Raw genomic sequence first — 23,006 nt, 5'->3', positions numbered from 1 at the left:
TATAGGGTGCGTGCGTTCGCCAGACAGACAGAGACAGACAGAGAGACAGAAAGCGAGAAATCACCCCCCAGGGGGGATGGTCACGCCGCAATCCCTTCTCCTCCATTCTCCTCTCGGGATCTTGGGCACGCACGCACACGCGCCTGGCGTGAGTTTTAAGCCATTGGGTCCAGGATGTGAACCGCGGTCGACTATGTGGGAGTCCAGCGACATAGCCATTACGCTAACTGCTGGTTCCCAATAAATGTATTCTTTAAGTCCATGAAAATTTTAAGTCCCTTATATGGTATATCCATACAATGAAATATTATTCTGGAATCAAAAGAAATGAAGTAGTGATGAACCTTGAAAACACTATACTAAATGAAAAAAGCTGGTCATGAAAGATCATATATTGTGTGATTCCGTTTATATGAAATGTCTTGAATAAGTAAATCTATGTGGACAGAAGCAGATTGGTAGTTGCCTAGGGTGGGGCATGAGGTGGGAGAAATGGGGAATGACTACTAATGATTATGGGGTTTCTTTTAGGGATAATAAAATATTTTTTTTAATTGATTGTGGCAATAGTTAAATAACTCTATGAATACACTAAAGCCATGAAATGATACACTTTCAATAAGTGAATTGTATGGTATGTGAATTATATCACATCAATCAATAAAATTATTTATTTTTTTCTACCATAGGGCACGTACACTTGTCATCTAGACAGAGAGAGTGTGTGTGTGTGTGTGTGTATGTGGGCGGGGGGAGGGGGGTGACCATGCCACTGTCCTTTTTCCTCCATTCTCTTCTCAGAATTTTGGGCTTGCATGTATATGCACCTGGCATGATTGTCAAGGCACCTAGTCTGAGATTCGAACTGTGGTTGGCCACATGGGAATCTAAAGCCTTAACCACCATGGCACCTGCTGGTCCTATAAAATTATTATCATTATTATTCTTACATGTTTTTGCCAGAGGATGCTTATGCTCTCTGAAGAAATCACTCCCTAGGGTGGATGGCCAAGGCACAGTCTCTTCTCCATTCTTCTCTTGGAATTTTGGGCATGCATGCACACGTGCCCAGTGTGATTTTCTTTCTTTCTTTTTTTAAAGAATTATTTTATTTAACTTTATTTATTTATTTTAATTTGACCAGAGAGGGACAGAGTCACACACACACACAGTGGGGGAGAGAGATAGAGGGAAAGTGAGAAAGCAAGCTGCTAGGTCTGGGACTCGAACTGCAGTTGGTCAGTCATTTGGGAATCCAGTGCCCTTCACCACCATGCCACCTGCCAGCCCCATCCCAGTGTGATTTTCAGACCACTAGGTTCAGGACTTGAATCATGGTCCACCATATGGGAGTCTAGCACCTTAGCCACCATGCTATCTGCTGGCCCCCATAAATTATATTTAAAAAAATTAGTGATTATGAGCAGTAACCTCTCAGGGCAGTGGTGGGATACTGTGGGCTTATCAGCACACTTTCCTCTCTATTCCACCTGGATCCTTGCGCAGCCCCTCCAGGCAGGTGGAATGAAGGAGTCATGATTACTTGATGAGAGAACAAGGCACTGTGAGACCACGGGGCTTCTCTAAGCTCATACACCTTTGTAGGAGTTCCAGTAGGTGCCCAGGTGTCTGGAAGCCAGCTAGGACAAGTTTGACGACCTGAGGTCTCCAAGGTATGTTTTTCAGAGGATCTTCAGGGGCTACCCTGGGTGGGGCAGTGGAGTTGGGGTGAGCATGGACACTTGGAGTTGCTGGTCAGGCACTCAGTTTTGGCCTCCACCTTGGTTTGAATCAAAGCACTTTTGGCCTTGTGCACATGCCTTGTGCACATGCACTGAGAAGGGGATTTCCTGTCAAAATGTGCTGCACTTAGGCCATGGCTCTCAGATTGCAACAGTTATGAACAGAACACTTCCTTTGGCCTCAGCATTGAAAGTGCTGATGCAGCTTTCGAAAAATATCCACATTTCAGATAAGAAAATGATAACCTGGGCCGGCAAGATCTTGTTGTACTGGTGTTGCGCCTTTGCTGAAAAATATATCTATTTACAACGCTACTTGCCAATGAACAAGCGAGAAATGTTGCTGTTGGCCAAAACATATTCTGTTGCTAGAAAACCATACAGCTAAAGTGTTACAAAATTATAAGAAAATGCTATCACTTAATACTAATATTACAAAAAATGCCCTTTTCCCCAGAAATCACCCACCCATATCCAAGACTGTTTTCAGAAGCACAAGTTGTTTCTCAGCAAAGTCTTGGTTTGTTCTCAAATTGTCTTAACAAGGAATGACAGAAGTTTACCCGACAAAGGAGTCCATTTTCTGTTCCCCCGGTTTAATCTGTGCAGACAGAAAGCTGTAAATATCGTAAGTGGCCTTGGAGGGGCTTGTTCGTTAAGGACCATGGTTCGCTGGTTTCTTGTGTGACTTCCAAGGGCCAAGAAACTGTTTGCTCATCATCACCATGAGGCCTGGAGAACAAAGGCCGGGGCCCAGGAGCCTGTGCTGAAGGATGACATGACCTTTGACCCCCACTGGTGAGGCCGGGAGGGGAAGAGAGAAAGACCGGCGCCAGTGAGAGAAAGTCAGGCTCCAGTAACGTTTCATGACAGATCTTGTTAGGGTTAAAAAAACAGCTCTGGTGTCCAGCTGGGACTTCATCTGGGGAGGTACTCCGAGGGCTTTCAGTGACAGCCACCCAGGCACCACGCACAACCGCACCAGGCGCCCACTGAGCTGCGATTCTGAGCCTGCGTCTGCCGAGAGCGGCACTTTGCATCAGGCTGAGTCAGCGTTCATCTTTCGGCCCACGGCCGCAGCACTCCCGCTCCTGAGGGTATGCTGAGATTCGGACCGTGGTGAGCCACTGATCCCAATTTTTCTTTTATGCAAAATAACCATCGAGAAAGTGATACCGCGTGCCTTTGGCATCTCTAGACTTAACTCTATGGTTTTCCTGATCGGGAGCCTCCCTGGAGGGCATTTGCAGTACTTTGACATTTTACCAGGCCTGGATTTGGCCTTGGCATCTGCTACCCAAAGCAGCATTGTGGCTTTTAATTTATCCTTGTGGGTCGTAGCTCTGGGGGAATAAGGACAGTGTGGAAAAATAACATAAAGAGGGAGAAAATGCCCGTAGAAGTTGGTGAAGGGGAGTGAGGACGTGTGATTCTATAGCCAGTGCGATGTGAGACGTGGCCTGTACCAGCTTTTTATTTACTGCTAGGTGGGAATTCCTGAAGGTTTGGACATACTCTAAATATCGACGGTCTGTTAAAAAAGGAACATGACACATTCAATGTTTTTGATACATTATGGATTCATATGGATTTGTAAGAAATAATACAGAGAAATCTTCTGTGTCTTTAACCCACTTTTCCCAAGTAGTAACATGTTTTCTTTTTTTTTTTAAGAATTATTGAATTGAATTGAATTGAATTGAACTTAGTATTTTTTCTAATTGGACCAGAGAGAGAGAGAAAGGGAAAGTGAGAAAGCAAGCTGCCAGATCTGGGACTGGAACTATGGTCAGTCATGTGGGAGTCCAGAGGTCCAACTACCATACCACCTGTTGGCTGACATCTTTTCTTCTTTCCTTCCTTCTTCCCTCTTCCCTCTTCCTTTCTCTTGCTCCTCTCTCTCTCTCTAAATATATATAATATATATTTATTATATATTATATATATATATAATTATATATGTATGCTTATATATATATAAGCAAGCTGCCAGGTCTAGGACTTGAACCATGGTCGACCATGTGGGAGTCCAGCGCCTTAACCACCATACCGCCTGCCGGCCCCATGCCCAGTGTGTTTTTTAAGCCTCTGGGCTCAGGACTTGAACCATGCAGTCAGTCATGTGGGGTCCAGCCACCTTAACTACCATGCCATCAGATGGCTCACTTTCCTTTGTTCCTTCCTTGCTTTGCCAGAGGGCAAGCATGCTATTCAGAGGTAGAGAGAGGAGGAAAGCACCTTCCCAGTGGGGCATGGTCATGCCTCAGTCTCATCTCCTCCATTTCTGTATCTGTTGTGATTTGGGGCAGGCACACTCATGTGCCGGGTATGTTTTTCAAACTGCTGAGGCTGGGACTCAGACCACATGGTTGGCCATGTGGGATCAGACTCCCTTAACCACCAGGCCACAGAGCTGGACACATCTTTTTTTTTTTTTTTCTTTATTCAGTAGAACACATGCACATGAGACTGAGAAGGGGACGGAGAGAGAGAGAGAGAGAGGAAGAGAGGAGAGAGAGAGACTGACTCCACAGGATCTGGTCACGCTATGATCTCTTTCCTCTAGACATTTAGCCGAGTGGATCTCGGGCACAGGAGTGTTTCAGGCTGACCAGGGCAGGGGTTTGAGTCATAGCTGCCAGGTGGGATCTGGCTTCTGTTTAGTGGCACATTACCGCTGTGCCGCAGAGCTGGCCCCCAATGGCGGCATCTTAAAGATAATAATACAATCCTGTAACCAGGATTTTGACATTGATATACTCAAGATACAAAACAGTTCTACCACCACTGAAAACGCTGTCTCCCTTTTATAGCCACGCCTACTTTTTCTCCCATCCCCACACCTTCCTCAATCCTAGCAATTATAGATTTGTTCTCCATTTCAATATTTCTCCATTTCAGCATTTTGAGAATGCTGTTCAAGTGGAATTATACTGCATGCCACTTGTGGTGTTTGCCTATTTTTTTTTTTTTTTTTAATTGGGAGAGGTTTTTGCTATAGGGTACATGTGCTAACTGGAAAGACAGGGAGAGAGAGACACACAGAAAATGAGAAATCACTCCCCGGGGCGGGGAATGGCCACGCTGCAATCCCTTCTCCTCCATTCTCCTCTTGGAATCTTGGGCATGCATGCACACGTGCCCAGCGCTGAGTTTAAGCCACTGGGTCCAGGATTTGAATAGCGGTCGACTACATTGGAGTCCAGCGACATAGCCATTACACCAACTGCTGGTCCCACGGATTTGCCTATTTCTACTCCGTATAATTCTCTGGAAATTTATCGAGGTTGTTGTATGTATCAACAGAGCATTCTTTTTTATTGCTGAATAGTATTCCATGGTATGTAGGTACTGTCATTTGTTCAACTGTTCATCAACTGAAGGGTATCTGAGTTGTTTCTAGTTGTTGCTGATTATATCTAAAGCTGTTGTAAACATTTGTGTACAAGCGTTTGTGTGAACAAGTCATTTCTCTGGGATAAATGTCCAGGAATGTAATAGCAGACAATGACAGTGGTATGTTTAGTTTTTTGTAAAGAACTGCCAATTGTTTTCTAGAATGGGTATACTATTTTCCTTCCACACCAGCCGTGTATGAGTGACATGCTCAATAGTTTCTTCTGTGCTTGCCAGCATTTGGGATCATCATTAATTTTTTTTGAAAGCATTCCAAAAGGTGGATAGTGACATCTCAGATGTGGTTTATATTCAACCTGCTAATAGAACATTCAAAGTGAGTTACTTGTAGGCAGAATATATTGTCATGCTTTTAATTGCCAATCCATATTTTAGTGGGCATGTTTAGACCTTTTGTTTCATGTTATTATTGGTATATTAGAGCTTAAGTCTGTGCTCTTTGCTCTTCATTTCCCTGTTACAATTTTTCTACCTTCCTGTGAGTTAAGCATTTTAAAGAATTTTGTATTGATTTATCTGCAATGTTGTTAAGTGGATCTCTTTGTGTAACTGTTTTGGTGGTTACCCTAACCATTTATTATGTACGCATGGCTCATCCCCATCTGCTGGAGTTGTCATCTGTGGTTTTCTTAGGTGGAGTGACGTATGGAAGCCTTTCTCCATTTATCTCCTCTTCCCTTCCCTCTCTATAATATAATTGTCTGCTGTAATGAACAACATGTGGCTATTTCCAGTAGCATCCTGTCAGCTACTAGTGTACACCACTGTTCTTTCAGCTTGTGTACATCTGTATTTTCACACGCACAAAATCATGTCCAATTCTGACTGCCTTATCTGGTACACTTTTTATTAACATATAATACTGAAATATGCATCAAATAATATGTGTACAGTTTGAGGAATTTTCATTTTCAGCACCAAGGTTAAGAATCAGAACGTGGGACCAGCAATTAATGTAATGGCTATGTCGCTGGACTCCCATGTAGTTGACCACGGTTCGCGTCCCGGACCTGGTGGCTTAAAACTCATGCCGGGCGTGTGTGCGTGCATGCCCAAGATCCCGAGAGGAGAATGGAGGAGAAGGGATTGCGGCGTGGCCATCCCCCCTGGGGGTGATTTCTTGCTTTCTGTCTCTCTCTCTTTCTCTCTCTCTGTCTGGTGAGTGCACGTGCCCTATAGTATAAACCTCTCCAAAAAAAAAAAAAAAAAGAATCAGAACGTGACAGCCCCCAAACACACCCCTCATGTCCTCTTCCAGTCACTTCACCCCTCATCTCAAAAACAACCACTATCGGGAACCAGCAGTTAGCGTAATGGCTATGTCGCTAGACTCCCACGTAGTCGACCGCGGTTTGCGTCCCAGACCCGGTGGCTTAAAACTCATGCCGGGCGCGTGTGCGTGCGTGCCCAAGATCCCGAGAGGAGAATGGAGGAGAAGGGATTGTGGCGTGACCATCCCCTCTGGGGAGTGATTTCTCGCTTTCTGTCTCTTTGTCTCTCTCTGTCTGTCTGGTGAGCGCACGTGCCCTATAGCAAAAACCTCTCCAAAAAAACAAAAACCAAACAACCACTCTCCTATTTTCAACAGCATAGATTAGTTTGTTCTGTTTTTGAACTTTGTATATGCATAAATGGAATTATATTTATGTACTTTTATGGGACTGTCTTTTTTCATTCAATCTCAGTTTATAATATTTTGAATTGTTGCATGTAGAGGTAGTATATTCATTTTCATTACTGCATGATATTAAATTATGGAAATATACTAAATTTGTACAATTCATGCTATTGTTGATGGACACTTGAGAGGTTTCCAGTTTGAGGTTGTTATGAATGAGCCACTTTGAACCCTCTTGCACATATTTTTATGGTGGACATAAGCATTTTTCTTGGTTTCATGCCTGTGGATGGGATTGTTAAACTCTACATTGCCTGTTATTTCTTTTTCTGATTTTTTTCATTAAGCATAATGATTTTGAGAATGAGCCATGTTCTGTATATCCCTAGCCCCTCACCTAAATTGATGAATAGTATTCCATCATATGGACATGCTACAATTACTTAGCTGCTCATCTTTGCATGGACATTTGGATTGTTTCTAGTTTTGGTCTAGACACACAGAGCTGCTGAGAACATTTATGTACAATCTCTGTGTCTACATACTTCTCGCTTTCCTTTGGTGAAATATCTAGGAGTCAAATGGCTAGGTTGCATGCATGATAAATATATACGTAACTTTAAGAAACTGCCAAAATTGTTTTGTTAATAATAGGATTATTAGAGTATCAGAAAGTCATAATATATTTTTCTATGTTTTTCTATGGAAAAATGTGTCATGACTTTTCCAATGACCCAATATTTTATTTTTATTTATTCATTTTTAGTTTTTGCTATAAGGTGCATGTGCTTGCCAGAGAAATAGAGAAAGAAAGAGGAAAAGTGAAAAAATCACCCCTCAGGGTGGGTAACCATGCCACAGTCTCTTTTCCTCCATTTTCTTCTTGGGATTTTGGGCATAATATGCACATGCATCTGACATATTCTTCAAGCAACTGGGTCTGGGGTCCATGTCCCTTAGTAGGGCCTGTGGGACTCAGTCACCTTAACCACCACACCACCAGTTGGTCCAGTAGTTGTACTGTTTTACATTCCTCGGTTCCTCCATGCACTCTTCAATGCTTGACATGTTCAGTCTGCTTAGTCTTGGCCTATCTAATAGCTATGTGGTAATATCTCATTGTGGTTTTCACTTGCATTGTGTACAGATGTCATAACTGATGACTAATGATGTTGAACATCTTTTCATGTGTTTATTTGCTATTCATATCTCTTCTTCGATGACGTCTCTTCGTGTCAAGTTGTGTTCTAAGACTTTTCTATATATTTCAGGTGCAAGTCCTTTATCAAATAAATGTGTTGTAAATATTCTTCTGTGTTAGTCTTTTGTCTTTGTATTTTCTTATTGATGCTGTCAAAGAGCAAAAGTTTTAAATTTTGATAAAGTTTAATTATAGATATCTTTTCTCTTATGGATAGTGCTTTGATGCCAGATCTAAGAAATCTTTGTCTACCCTAAGGTCTCAAGTATTTTTCCTGTGTTTTTTTCCTAGATATTTCATAGTTTCAGGTTTCACATTGAGATGTAAGATACATTAAATTTATTTTTGTGTATGGTAGGCAGTAGGATTGACATTTTAAAAATATGGTTATTTAGTTTATTGAACAACATTTGTTAAAAAGACACACCCCCCCCCCCTTTAACTGCCCCTGCACTCCCCCCCCCCCCCATTGAATTGCCCTGGCATCTTTGTCACAAATCAGTTGATCTATTTCTGGACTCTATTCTATTTCAGTGATCTAATATGCCTATCCTTAAACCGTATGAAGCAGTCTGAGTTACTGTAGCTTTATAATAGGTATTGAAGTCAAGTGTAATAAGTTCTTCAATTATGTCCCTTGTTAAAATTACTTTTACCCTTCTAGGTTCTTTGAATTTCATATAAATCTTAGAATCAGCTTACTAATTTCTAAAAATGCCTATAGAAACTTTGGATTATGTTGAATCTTAGGGAGAATTTTAACAGCATTGTCATTTTTTAAAATTTCACTCTTTTATTATCATTTTTTATACATTCAATCATAATGAATTCAAAATGAATTTTCCCAGCTTGAATACACTGTATATTAGTCCAGTTAAAAATATTATTATACACATCATCAACAGATAATTTTCCATTTGTATGTCCCTTAAATGTTTTGCGTCTTTCTTTTCCCCCTTGACTCTTTTAATAACACAGGCTTTTTAAATCTATGGACTTGCTATTTATTGCCTTGTAATTGGATCAGGGAGGTTGGGATAGGAGACAGGATATTTTGACTTTAATGCTTGACCACTATGAGTCTCACAGTTGTTCAACTACTGGTGTCAAAAGCTAGGAATAATTCTCCTCAGCTTCCTCCACTCCCACCTCTTTTTCTTCCTCTTCTTCCTCCTCCTCATTCTCTTCATTTTCCTTCTGCTTCTTCCTTCTCCTTCATTCTTTTCTTCTTCTACATCTTTTTCACTAAATGCAAATTAATCACAGTAGTATTTAAGTCATAGCCTGTCTCTGTCCTCTTCTATTGTTAAAAAATATTAGATCGTTTTCATTTTCAAGTATCTATTACCTTTATAAATGTCTTATCAAATGCAGCATGATAACATGTTTTCTGATATAAGAAAGTGGGGCTGTAACTAGTAGTGAACAGTATCTATTTGAGGATCAGGCCTGTTATCTTTCTCTTCAGATTTGCATAAGAATCAGGTGAGCTGTCACATTAAAACTGCAAAATATTTATGGCACTAATGTTTTTATTTAAAAGAGGTGCCAGCTAACTTTTTTGTTGGAAAATCAACTATGATGGAGACAGCTAGCTAATTAATCACTCATGTTTCCTTTCTATCATGTAGAGAACTGATGGGAAGTGGCTGCCAGTATTTCCTCATCCCTATACATCCAGATAGATCTGTGTGATGAGTTCTGGTCAGTGGAATGTGGGCTGGAGAGTGTTACAGGCTGAGGCTGAGGTGGTTGAGCATCCAGATTTCTTAACTATCATGATGACCCTGAAATCCCATGCTGAAGATGGAAGGAGCCTAGGTCCCTACATTCCCAGTTGCAGAAGAGGAGAGCTGCTCCAGAGGGAACTTTGAATGAGATAGAAATACAGTTTTAGTATGTTAAACCACTTGAGATTTTGGAGTTGTTTATGATAGCAGATGGTCTGGTCTCATAAATAACACCTCCCACTGCTTTTATAATAGGGCTTATTATTATTATTTTTTTTTTAAAGAGAGATTTTTGCTATAGGGCGTGTGTGCTCACCAGAGGGGGCATGACCTGGGGGGATGGCCATGTTACAATCCTTTCTCCATTCTCCTCTTGGGATTCTAGGCATGCACAAGTGCCTGGCATGAGTTTTAAGTGCTGGGTCTGGGACTCGAACTGTGGCCAACTACATGAGAATCCAGTGACATAACCATTACACCATCTGCTGGTCCCTATTATAGGGTTTTAAAGTGAAAGAAATAGTTATAGCTTGGGTTTGCTTATTTCATACAGAGGGTGGATCCTATAGGCTTTTGGTTAAGAGAACCAGAACACACATGGCTGAGTGCCTAGTTTGAATCCTAGCCCCAGTTGCTATAAAAACCTGCCAGGTACAGGTGGGTGTATGCTCCAAATTCCAACAAGATGGAAAAATGGAGAAGGGATTGTGGCATGACCGCATCCCACTGGGGTACTTTCTCCCTCTCCCTTTCTCTCTCTCTCTCTCTGGTGAGTGCAAACACTCTCTGTCAATTAAAAAGGGTGGTGGTGGGGCATAAACAAAAGTCTAAATGCTTGGCCTATGGTCTTGAAAGTGATCCAATTCAAGCTTTCTTGGACTCTGTTCCAACGAGTAAAATAGAGCTGGGTTTGGATTCTGGTTTTATAGATTCCGTGCTGGGTCCCAATCTCTTTGGGTATTTACCTTTGACTTGCAGTTTAATCCTTCTACTATCTCTTTCCACTTCATTTTCAGTCCATTATTTGAGATATCCCTGGGTCCATATTGATATCTGCTTGTTGAATATCTGCACCTGTTCATACATGTTTTTTTTTTTGGAGAGGTTTTTGCTACAGGGTGCATGCGCTCGCCAGACAGACAGAGAGAGACATAGAGACAGAAAGCAAGAAATCACCCCCCAGGGGGGAGATGGTCACGCTGCAATCCCTTCTCATCCATTCTCCTCTCGGGATCTTGGGCCGCACGCACACATGCCCTGTGTGAGTTTTAAGCCACCGGGTCCGGGACGCGAACCGCGGTCGACTACGTGGGAGTCCAGTGACATAGCCATTACGCTAACTGGTGGTTCCCCATACATGGGTTTTTCAGACCTAAATGACCTCTGCTAAACTTATTACCTTACCTTCTTGACTTCCTTATTTCTGTTAATTGTGCTGGGAACATTGTTACTGCTATTACAACTGCATCGTCAGTTAGATCATCTTGACTTGGAGTATTCAATAGAAAAGGAGACCAATATATGTTGGTGACTGTTGGAATCTAGTTTTCAGCTCTGTGTAATATACACAGGCCTACTCAATAAACAATTTTAGTAGTAGTTAAATTATTACTTGTAAATAAACAGCTATTACTTTTTAAAGGAGACATACAATAAACAGTAGACCTTGGCATTTGCAGATTTAACATTTGTGACTTTGATTCTTCACATGTGATTCTGAAGACATATGGCTAGTAGTTTGTCTTTCTCCTTTCAAGAATTTCAATCTTCAGTCCTATGAAGTTGAGGATGAACTCCATTGATTATTCAAATTCACATCTTAAATCTGCCTTAGGTTTTTTTTTTCTCTTACTAGTATATACTCATTAACTCTTATGAAGTAATGAAAATATTTTGTGTTAAAAAATGTCCTAGAAAAGAAAATCAACTTCCAGTGTTGATGATGGAAGTTATGCAAAAGAAAATTATAAAACACCTGCAGTCCTTATCCAGAAAGGGGGAATTCAATATAAATTATAGCATGGATGTCTACTTTTATGATAACACCAAAATAAGAGGTAAACAAGTACATCCTAGAGAAATAAGAAAAGGTGATTCATGAATATATTTCAAGTGCTTAAATAAGAATTTATTTTATAAAATATTGATAACATTAATAAATTAATTTAGTTTAATATATAGAATATACGTCAAATTTGACTGCACCTATACCCACAGGGACTCACTTTTACCAGAGGGCTTAATCAAGTTCATTTCCCCAAAGAGGTGAGTTTCTCCCTAAAAGGGATTCTCAAATCAGCTGATTAAAATTTTCTTCATCTTGAGGCCAGCAGGTGGCGTGGTGGTTGAGGTGCTGGACTCCCACATGGCCAACCACTGTTCAAGTCCCAAACCCCAAACCTGGCAGCTTGCTTTCTTACTCTCTCTTTCTGTCTGTATTTCTCTGGTCAAAAATTGAATAATAATAATAAGTCAAAGTAAAAATAAATACATCTTTGAAAAAATTTTTTTCTTAATCTTGTTAGTCTTGTATTCCCTGTGCCTGGCATATTGGTGAGGAATTGTAAACCACTCCATGCATATGTATTCAAAGGGATACTGCAGTTTTCTAGATGCTTTAGGCCAATAATCCTGTCTTGAGGTCAAAAGAGAGTAAGTCATTTTGAAAAGCCTTGTTCTTCTACTAAGATCAGCTTCAATTGAATAACCTTATAATTCATCTCTTCACTTTGGTCTTATGGGTACAATGTGAAGACATATCAGACATATTAGTTAGCATAGGGAGATATTTTTAGTTGAATGGAACATATTTTACTTACAAATTTTACTGTAGAGTTGTTTTCAACTCACTTATAGACTTGATACTGACTAGATAATCAGTCATGTATTTTTCTATTTTTAAATTAGGCTGGTATCTTTTTCTTTTTCTTTTTTTAAAATTGTTAAAAAGTTTGTGCACTCACCAGAGAGAGGGAGTGGGGGAGGGAGTGAGGGAGGGAGAGAAGGAAGGAGAGAAGGAGGGAGGGAGGTAGAAAGCACTTACATGATTGTGGCATGCCACAATCGCTTCTCATCCATTTTTATTTCCTTTCTGGATTTTGAGCACATATGCACATGTGCCCAGGGTGTTTTTCAAGCCACCAGGGCTGGGATTGGAATCTTGTGGAATTCAGCCATGTAGAATCTGGCTCTTTTAACCACTGGGCTACAGGGCTGACCCACTGGTATGTTTTTAATATTTGAAAAAGAATAATGTGTTATCCAGCCCCCAAGATTGCTCCTCAATTCTTGTCTTTGGGTATTTACACCCATGGGTATTCTCCTCCTGTATCAAATAGAGCTGACCTGTGTAACCACTAGAATATTTTGGATATGATGGTTTATGACTTCTGAGTGGGTCAAAATAAAAATTGTATCTTCTTTACCTCTCTTGGATTATTCCTCTGGGGGGAAGCTAGTAGCCATGTTATAAGACATTCAAGAAGCTCTATGGAAAAGCCAGTGTGGCAAGTAACTGAGTCCTCCTGAATATAACTAGAACTAATTCGCCAGGCATATGAGTAAAGAATTCTTAAGCCCCAGACAAACCTTCACATATCATAGCTTTGGTCAACATCTTGACTGCAAGGTTGTTTACAGAAACTATGTGAAATAATATTTGTTGTTTCAATCACTGTCTTTCAAGGAAATTTGTTATGCAGCAGTTGATAACCAATACAACTAATTAGAATGCCTTGAAGAAAATCCCCCCCCAAAAATCCTTGTTTATCTCATTATAAAAACCCTTGTATAATCTTGTTTCATTTAGTGAGAAGATCTTTTAGGGGAGATCTGACTTTTTTTTGGTAAGACACAAGTGAGTCTGCCAAATGGGCAGATGTTACTTCTGCCTTTACTGGAGAAATAATAAAGCAGTGTGAATTGCGCTCTCATCCTCATCTCTCTTTGAGGAAGAGGCAGGGCATCCATAATGGTGATTTCTTTTCAGAGTCCTTGGCACTAAATGAAAGCCAAGATAACTTCCACAGTTTTCTCTACCTCAGAAAACCTGGATATTTCTCCATCATTGAATATATTTTGGTGTGGCAAAAATCCTTCCTTTGCGCCTTATACCAGCATCGAATGATTTAGGTATAGACCCTTAAGAAACTTCCATTTAATTACACATGAAGCTCTATAGAATTTCACCCACAGAACAGTGGGGTTGTTTTGTCAAGTGTTCAAGACCTCAATTTGCCGTTGGCTCATCCCCAGCGCAGTCATGCGATTAGTCACGCAAGTAGTCACAAGCCCCTTTGCCTTAGCTGACGGCCCCACCAGTGCTCTTTCCCCAAAACATGTCTTTGAAAACTAAATTCAAATGTGTATGTCAGTTCAGACTTATTTTTCGTGTTTGTTTTACCCAAAGCATGGACCATGTCAGAGAAGATGGAGACACCTTCACGGCCTGTTAGTCACATCTCACCAAAGCTTCTCAATGGGCTGTCAGACAAGAAAGGAGCCTCATGTAGCCATCTTAATCAGCATCCCCCATCTGTGAGGTCATCGGGATATTTCAAACAATTTTCAGCTCTCATTAGTTGAGCGTGTTCCCCAAGCAAGTCCTTATCTTTTGTAACTTTTGCTGTCACATCCTGAGAAAGCCTCCCTGCAGAATGACACTTTCCCCATGGGTCAGCCCAGCGTAATGAGCCACTGGTTGACATGCCCTTTGCACTCACTAGCAGTATATGTTGATAGTATACGAGGGTAAAAGCATCTCGTGTTGCGAGATGTCGCTTTTACCCTTGGCTTCTGCCATAGAAGTCTCATTATTTCTAATAGGCTGTGGCAATTAGGGTCTTGGGGCTGTTGATCGCAGCCATTTGGAGCGGTGAAGGGGCAGTCGGGGAGAACAGTCGCTTTTTCTTCACATGAACAATGTGATGCATAGCTTAGCCTGACTCTGCAAACGGCGAGGGAGTAGTGGACCTCCGGCCGAGGATGGGAAACTCCACACAGAGTCCGTTCACATGTCCTTTTCCTCACACTAGCTACTAACTATTTTTAAATCCCTTTTGTGTGGGATGACATGTTTGGCAGATATTTCAACGCATTGGATTTGGCCTAATAAGGAATTCATTAAACAGTTATTTGGGAAAGAAATGGGTATGTTCAAGGACACCTTTTTTTTCTTTCAAAGACAGTTGGCTGGAAAAGGAAAAGGATGACACTGACCACCAGCCATCTTGGGCCTTTTAAGGAGGCCGACATTGAGCCTGAGGGATCCATGAAAGTCTCTCAGGCTTGCGATTGTGAAACCTTGACTCCTGGTGGAACTCTATCGTTGTTAAAACCTGGTGGGGCATCTATGGCTGCAGACGAAGAAGCTGTTTCTCCAGGGTAGAGAAATACATCGGGAGAGTGCTGGTAGCCCTGGGATAAGAGAACGAAGAGGAAAAGTTCACCCTAGGGTAAGTGTGTGAGGAAACCACAAATAACTAAATGTGTAATAAAGAATCGGCATTCATATCCTCTCCAGTTATTTGAAGTGCTTTCTTTATTAGAAGGAAAGTAAAACAAAATTAAATTTTTCTTGCTTCAGACCAGTTGGGGTTGAAGGCTAAGCAACAACAACTCAGAGGAAAAGCTTTAGCTTATCTGTAGGCAGCAGGGCTTGGATGTTCTACAGTGGAATAAGATTTTTCTAAAGAAATACAAGAAAAAGCCCCGATATTAATCTGGATGTTTATGGACATAGCTCTTGGGAAAGCCCCTCAGTGGAAGTGAGGGCCTGCAGTGTCAGAGACCCTAACGTGCTTCAGCTGAAACCGTTCTTCTCGGTAATGGAGAGCAGGATCTGTTTCTGAGAGCCTCTTATTTCTAAGAGCTGATTTATTCTTTGCTCTGCAAAATGACTTGTTTAAAATGTAAGTTCATTTTAGTTGTGTTGGTTGCAGTATAAATATATATTAGTTGTGAGGTAGAATTGAAAATATATAGCCATAAACACTGAAACTGAATTCTTCTTAAATAGGTAAGAGGTTTCCAGAAGAAATCCATAAGAAGCCCTCTTCTTCCTTCTTTCCTTCCTCATTCCCCTCCTTCCTTCTTCCCCGAGACATTTGATCAACTTATATTAAGGGTAGACATTGGACTGGGAGCTGTCAGTGCTACACACTTGGTAATGAAATCTGTGACCTCTTATTTGCATTTGTAAGTGGCTTCTCCAGGCTGTTGCCTATCCTCACTTCCATTCCATGCCTCTCACACCAGGCCTGGGCAAACAGACCATGACCTACATCAAGGGGGAGGGTTATTATTGGGGCACAGGGGAGATTTTAACAAAATGTATTAATGGCATTGACTTGATGGTTGTTCTTTCTTGACTTTTTCCTCTTATTTCTTATACTGTTTCCCAGGTCTCTGGACTGGTCCAAGGGGTCTGAGTTACCTTACATATTGGAAGATATTGTTCTAGGAAGGCTAGGCAGGAACAGAACAGGGCTCAGGGCAAGATGGCTCAGACCAGGTGCTCTCAGCCCCAGGGAGAAGAGCTCTGGTTTCTCTCTCTCTCTCTCTCTTTCATAAGAAGCCCTCTTCTTCCTTCTTTCCTTCCTCATTCCCCTCCTTCCTTCTTCCCCGAGACATTTGATCAACTTATATTAAGGGTAGACATTGGACTGGGAGCTGTCAGTGCTACACACTTGGTAATGAAATCTGTGACCTCTTATTTGCATTTGTAAGTGGCTTCTCCAGGCTGTTGCCTATCCTCACTTCCATTCCATGCCTCTCACACCAGGCCTGGGCAAACAGACCATGACCTACATCAAGGGGGAGGGTTATTATTGGGGCACAGGGGAGATTTTAACAAAATGTATTAATGGCATTGACTTGATGGTTGTTCTTTCTTGACTTTTTCCTCTTATTTCTTATACTGTTTCCCAGGTCTCTGGACTGGTCCAAGGGGTCTGAGTTACCTTACATATTGGAAGATATTGTTCTAGGAAGGCTAGGCAGGAACAGAACAGGGCTCAGGGCAAGATGGCTCAGACCAGGTGCTCTCAGCCCCAGGGAGAAGAGCTCTGGTTTCTTCCTTCCCTTTTCTCTTTTTTTTTTTTTTTTTTTTTTTTTTGTGGGCGGGGGGATCATCCTTTCCTACTTTTTAAAAAAAGTTGTTAAGGCGTCAAGTTTCTGGATGAGACTGTGGGCCTTAGGGCTTTTGGTCTGGGATGTTCAGGCCTTCTGGGAAGCAGATATCCTCACTGTTCACCAGTCTAGCCCAGATCAGCAGGGCTGAGGCTTGGCTCCAAGGTTCAGCTGCCAACCAGGAGTTTACATCATTCTGGAGTCTCCTGTTTCTGTGATTTCCTCACTGGTCTGTGGAAACAGTAGGCAGCTTGGGAAAGCAGGGATTTGGAGTTCTCAGCAAACTCTATGTTTTGAAAATTGCTCAGTCTTGTAATATGTAGCATACCTAGAGGAACAACTGATTCTGCCAGGACAAAAAGGGATGCTCATTGATTGGTTTGTCTGCTTTCAGCATGCGAATCTTGATATAGTAAATATGTGTAGGCCAAATTATCTACCAATCGATCTATCTATATCTAAACTTGTTAGGTTTCTGTAACAAAATACCAGAGACTGGATGGTTTAAGCAACAGAAATTTATTTCCTCACAATTTTGGAGGCTAGAAGTCCCTGTTCGAGGTGTCAGCAGAGTTAGTTTCTTTGAAGAACTCTGCCTAGCTTGTTAATGGCTATCCTGTCTCTGTGTGTTGTGACTCTTCTGACCAGAGAGTCACCTGAAACCAACACGAATAATACACAGAGGTCTGAGTCAAGAGGGAGAGGGAGAACCCTTACCAGGTATGCACCTGTGAAGTCTCTCTCATCCTCCGTATTTATTAGAGCAAAGGAGGAAGGAAAGTTATTATTTAGAGAATTAGAAAAGTAGGGGGATTTCTAGAACATGCTGGTTTCAATTATCAATTAAGGAGATAAGACTAAATGATGTCAGAGGCTGGACAGAACACCCTTGGAATGTGGAAAAATACATTTATCAGATGGCACACCTGTCTAATGGCCTCCTGTTGTTTGCAAGCAGGAAGGTGACATTCCCTGAGCATGTATCCATTCATTCCTTCAGAGTCCATAGAACCATGATATTCTGGAAGCATGGCGTTTCTAACAGTGTGTGTCTGTGTTCTAATCTCCTCTTCTTATAAGGAGATGGATTAGGGCCATCCTTAGGATTCTTTTTATTTTTAACCTTACCTCTTTATTCTGTATCCAAATATAATCACATTCTGAGATACTGAGGGTTAAGATTTTAACATACAGATTTGGGGGGACACAATTCAGTCCATAAGAGCTTTCATCCATTCTTCGTTCTTCCCTTCCTTCCTTCTATCTATTCTCTATGTATCATCTTCTATCATCTATCTGTCTATCTGTCTATCTACCTATCTATCTATCATCTGTCTATCTCTGTCTCTCTCTTTATCATCTATCTATCTACTGCCATACCTAAAATGAACTTTAAGAGATAATAAAACTTATTTCCAAGACTGAACTTATTTGAGCAATTGACAAATGAGAAAACTGAAACTCAAAAAAGACCAGTGATTTTACCAGGATAACAGTGTCAGGCTGTACTCAATCTTAGATGCTAGTCTTTGAATCTAATATTTATTCCGCACAGTGTTGTGAGCGTCTTGGAATATCTACTAAGCTTGTTTCTACATCTTCAGTTAGGATTCCATAAGTGACTTTAATTAAGAAAAATCTTCTAAGTTCAAGGATAGAGGCTATGTGGGAGAGGGTGAGTTATAGAGTTGGATCTGGAAGGAATTTAGTTGCGTGACTATGCTGTTCATACTGTTGTCAGCTATAATTCAACAAGAGATCTTACAGAGATCTTTCTTAATTTATGAGACAGTGAAGTTGAAGTTTTTTTTCCTCTCCCTATATACTGTGTTCATTAATGGTCAGATCATATGGGACCTTTTTCTTTGATATGTTTATTGTTAGCTTGTGCCAATATAGAAGGTTGCAGTACTCCTTTCAGAAAATAAAATTAAGGATGTTACGGTATACTACTGTTTGGAAGTAAATATAGTGGTGAATAAACGTTTCCCTGCCATGAGGGAACCTGATAGAGTAATGATGAGGTGCTAGGCTCTCTGACCCTTAAAGGAAAAACTCCATGGAAGACCGCATGTGCCTTGAGGGAAGTTGTCATTTTCTCCATAGTTGTTTCTACATTGGGTTACAAATCACAATTAATGCCTTTTTCTTTTTTAGGTCCCTCCTTCCCCCATCCCCCGTAGGGTAGTGTACTCGCTGTGAGGGAGACAGAGAGAGGGAAAGTGAGAAATCACGTGAGAAATCATGTGAGAAATTCAGGGATTGAAGGTAGGGTGTCACAAAAGATTGAGAAAAGAGATGAGGAAAAGGTTAAAGCAGGGGGCTAAAGCATTCTTGGAGCAGAAGCAGATAGGCACCAGAGCAGAGCCCATTTATTCCAAATTAAATCAGATAAGCAGTGGGGAGTTTGGCTATAGAGAACACTGTACAATATATAGGCCAGTCTTTGTAGGCTATATTCCTGGTACAAGATTGACAGCTATCATTAACTTAGTATTTAGACAATATCCTGGCTTGTGGAATGTTGCCCAACATCTTGACACACAGCCCATGCCTGGAGCTCCATCTGGCTGACCCTGAAGACCCTGTGGCTTTCCATCTGGGAATGGAGTTGCTTTCAATTCCCTCCTGCATTCTTCCTTTCTGGCTTATCTCTCAGGCCTGGGCTGGTTTCTATCTCTAACAAAATCATCTCCAGGGCGAATGGCCATGCTGCAATCCCTTCTCCTCCATCCCCTTCCTAGGATTTTGGGCACACACATACAGGTGCCTGGTGTGATTTTTAAGCTGCCAGGATCAGGATTGGAACTGTGGTTAGCCATGTTCTAAGCCTGAACTTGTCCAAAGGTTATTCATTCTTCAAAGTATATCTCAAGTCTCAAAATTTCACCTCTTCCATGGAGGCCTGCAAGACACACCAACACCACCATTTACACACACATTCACACATAGTATGTTGCCCGTGTGTGTGTGTATGTGTGTATAAATAGATCTCCCACTGGGTTGTGTGTTCCTGGAGGACAGGAGCCATGTTTCAAAGTTATTGATCTGCTTGTTTACTTGTCCGGGTTTTGTTATTAGTGATTTCACCTCTTCCATGGAGGCCTGCAAGACACACCAACACCACCATTTACACACACATTCACACATAGTATGTTGCCCGTGTGTGTGTGTATGTGTGTATAAATAGATCTCCCACTGGGTTGTGTGTTCCTGGAGGACAGGAGCCATGTTTCAAAGTTATTGATCTGCTTGTTTACTTGTCTGGGTTTTGTTATTAGTGTTTTTTTTTTTCTAATTTCTCCTTCCACATGTCACACTGCTAGGTTTCTACTCTAAGGCAAGACTTCTCATCCACAACCCTCTGTCATGCAGTCTTCATTTGATTTTAGAGCCATTGCCACAATCAGGTGAAGAGAGTTAGGAAATTCACCACCTTACTTCGGGGTCGCAGTTGCTACTGTCCTCACCCCAGGAATTGCTTCCTGTTGTTGCTTTCCTGGAGTCACAATGAGTCCAAACCACACGGCACTGAAATCACTCTCCGAAACATGAAGCACCCACCATCTGCTACGCACACATGTGCCCATATCCCTGTGCCACCTCTGAACCCATGACCCCAAGCAGGGCTACATGTGTCAAATTTTGCCCAATGTCGGCACTTACCAGCTTAGTCTGAGTCTTGGAGAAGAGTCCTGGGGACACAGAAATGAATCGTATTTCTTCAGCAAAATTTGAGACTTCAGGAGAACAGTGTAGTAAGGTGGTGAATTTTCTGACTTTTCGCCTGATTGTGTAGTGACCTCCAAAAATTTCCCCAATTACTTCTAGGAATCCCAGAAAAGTGCTTTCTGCATCATCTCAAACATATTATCTCAGCAGCTTGAGAAAATGGCCCTGCTACTTTCCCTCCTCTTTGTCTTTCCGTCTCTTGGACAAGTTTGGGGAGAAGGAGGAATTTCCCAGGAAGAGAAATGGCAGGTGGCAGGGACATGAGTGAGTGTTTGGACAGTAGAACGATTGGCTTGCCAGGAGTGGATGGTTAGTGCAGACAATCCACAAAGCCAAGACTGGCGAGAAGAAAATATTGTTGCAAGTATTTGAATATTATTGGTTCTCCATGAAATTGACCGCATTATTTAACAATTTGCTTCCTTTCAGAGATTAGAAGTTGAGAAAAGTAGCTTGCACAAGCTCTTTTGAATGGTTTGTTTTGGAATTCTGTGAAAGACAAGGCATGAATTAGAATAGCATTGCAGGAAGGCAGTGGGATTTATTGAGGAAATAGTCAGGGAATTTGGGTTTAAATCCAACATTAATAGTGTTCAGCTCTGTGTTTTGGGTAAATCTCTTTATTTCTCTAGGCCTCAGTTTACTCATCTGGAAGGGGATGTTGGACCAGATTACCTAAGGGGGTAGGAAAGGATGGGATTCTTCCAACTTTATCTTTCTGGAACTGTACTTTGGCCCTCTTAGGACCTGCACACAGTTGACACACTCAGCTCTTGGGCGGCCAGGACTCTCAATATTCATGAGAATACTTGTGGATATACCTTCATTTAAACTGTTGGCTACTAACATGAGGCCCAGTTTCTGAGTATAGATTTATACACTGTCCTCTCTATACCTTTCTTGTAGAAGCTGCTAACTCTCCTGGGATTTCAGATCTATCATCTACCTTCTGTAGGGCTCTCTGAGACAGGGAAGGAGAACCAGGCTTTGCAGCCAGCAGACCAAGGCTCCTTGAATGAGCAAATTGTTCACAGCTGTGAGTTTACTGTGCTCGGCCTCTTCTAGCTTTGCATATAATTACCTCGGCTATTTGTACTAGTGAATTTGTACTGCAGCAGGACTCTTAACATGGTGACTGCCTTACACATAAATCCCAGACATAGATAGTTTTATTCTGTCCTTTGGAATTCTGTTGAGCATGTGGGGTGTCTCTTTCTTGCTTGGGGTAGAAGTGATGTGCTTCTTGAGCTGTGTGGCTATTAGCTCACTGGTGAGGGGTTACCCGTCTCATTCTAGTTGTCCCAGGACTGTCCTGGTTTGAAAATGGAAAGTCTTGCACCCTGGAAAGCCCCTCAGTCCTAGCGAACTGGTGATTGGCACCTTATAGTACTACTCACCTCTCGGGTCAAAGAATGAACTTGGAGGAATAAGAAAGAAATTGGAAACCAAGTGTTAATCCTGATAGAAGGAAATGCAAGAGATATGGATGGAGGCAGCAAGGCCTGCAAGCCTGTGGCTGCTCTCCCATCCCAAAGGCCTGGGCAAGACTGTGCAGCCCTGTCCTGAGTACAGAAAGTCTCTGGAGACCTCTGCTTCGCTGCATGGCCGGAAAGCTACTTACCTTTAGATTTTCCAGGAATGATCACTCTACTCTTCTTAGGAGACTCTGGCTGACTAAGCAAGGTCTAGAAACATAATACCTTCTATAAGGAAAATCAGTAAGAACTCTTACCATAAAAAACATTTTTACTGGCTCCATCGCAAAATAGGCCCTAAGTGGCAAAGATGAAAGAACCACCCCTTCTCTTCGCTGTTTGAAATATGGGCACAAAGCTTAGACTGGTGCTGATAGTGTCCTTTTCTCAAAGCAATCAGAGTTTCTTGATTCCAGTCTTGAGACAGGAAGAAAAGTCTGGATGTCTTGGGACATTTTGTTGCTGTGGACTGAAAGCAAGGAGCCACCTAGAATGTCAGAGGTGGTGCTTGACGGGGTTTCTGTTGGTTCCTCTGTGAAAATGTGGACATCAAATAGAAAACAATTATGGCTAATTAATACAAGTTGAGCTTGTGAAAGACTATGAATTCATAGTAATACTCTGAAGAGATCTGTATAAAAATATAGTTATAATACAAAAGAAAGTTGAGTGTAATAGAAAAGTATATTAGTATTTGAGAGGCCTTTGAAATGTTCACTGGAATGTGTACTATGAAAACATGCATGGATTTCAAAAAACTTTTGCATCCAAATAAACTTGTACTTTAATTCAAGTGTTCCATAAACTTTTTTTTTTTTTTGGAGAGGTTTTTGCTATAGGGTGCGTGCGCTCACCAGACAGACAGAGATAAACAGAGATAGAAAGTGAGAAATCACCCCCCGGGGGGATGGCCACGCCGCAATCCCTTCTCCTCCATTCTCCTCTCAGGATCTTGGGCACGCA

Source organism: Tupaia chinensis, unplaced genomic scaffold, assembly GCF_000334495.1.
Source record: "Tupaia chinensis unplaced genomic scaffold, TupChi_1.0 Scaffold000317_1, whole genome shotgun sequence".
Lineage (NCBI taxonomy): Eukaryota > Metazoa > Chordata > Mammalia > Scandentia > Tupaiidae > Tupaia > Tupaia belangeri.
The sequence above is the reverse complement of the archived record's forward strand: the minus strand, read 5'-3'. Positions refer to the sequence as shown.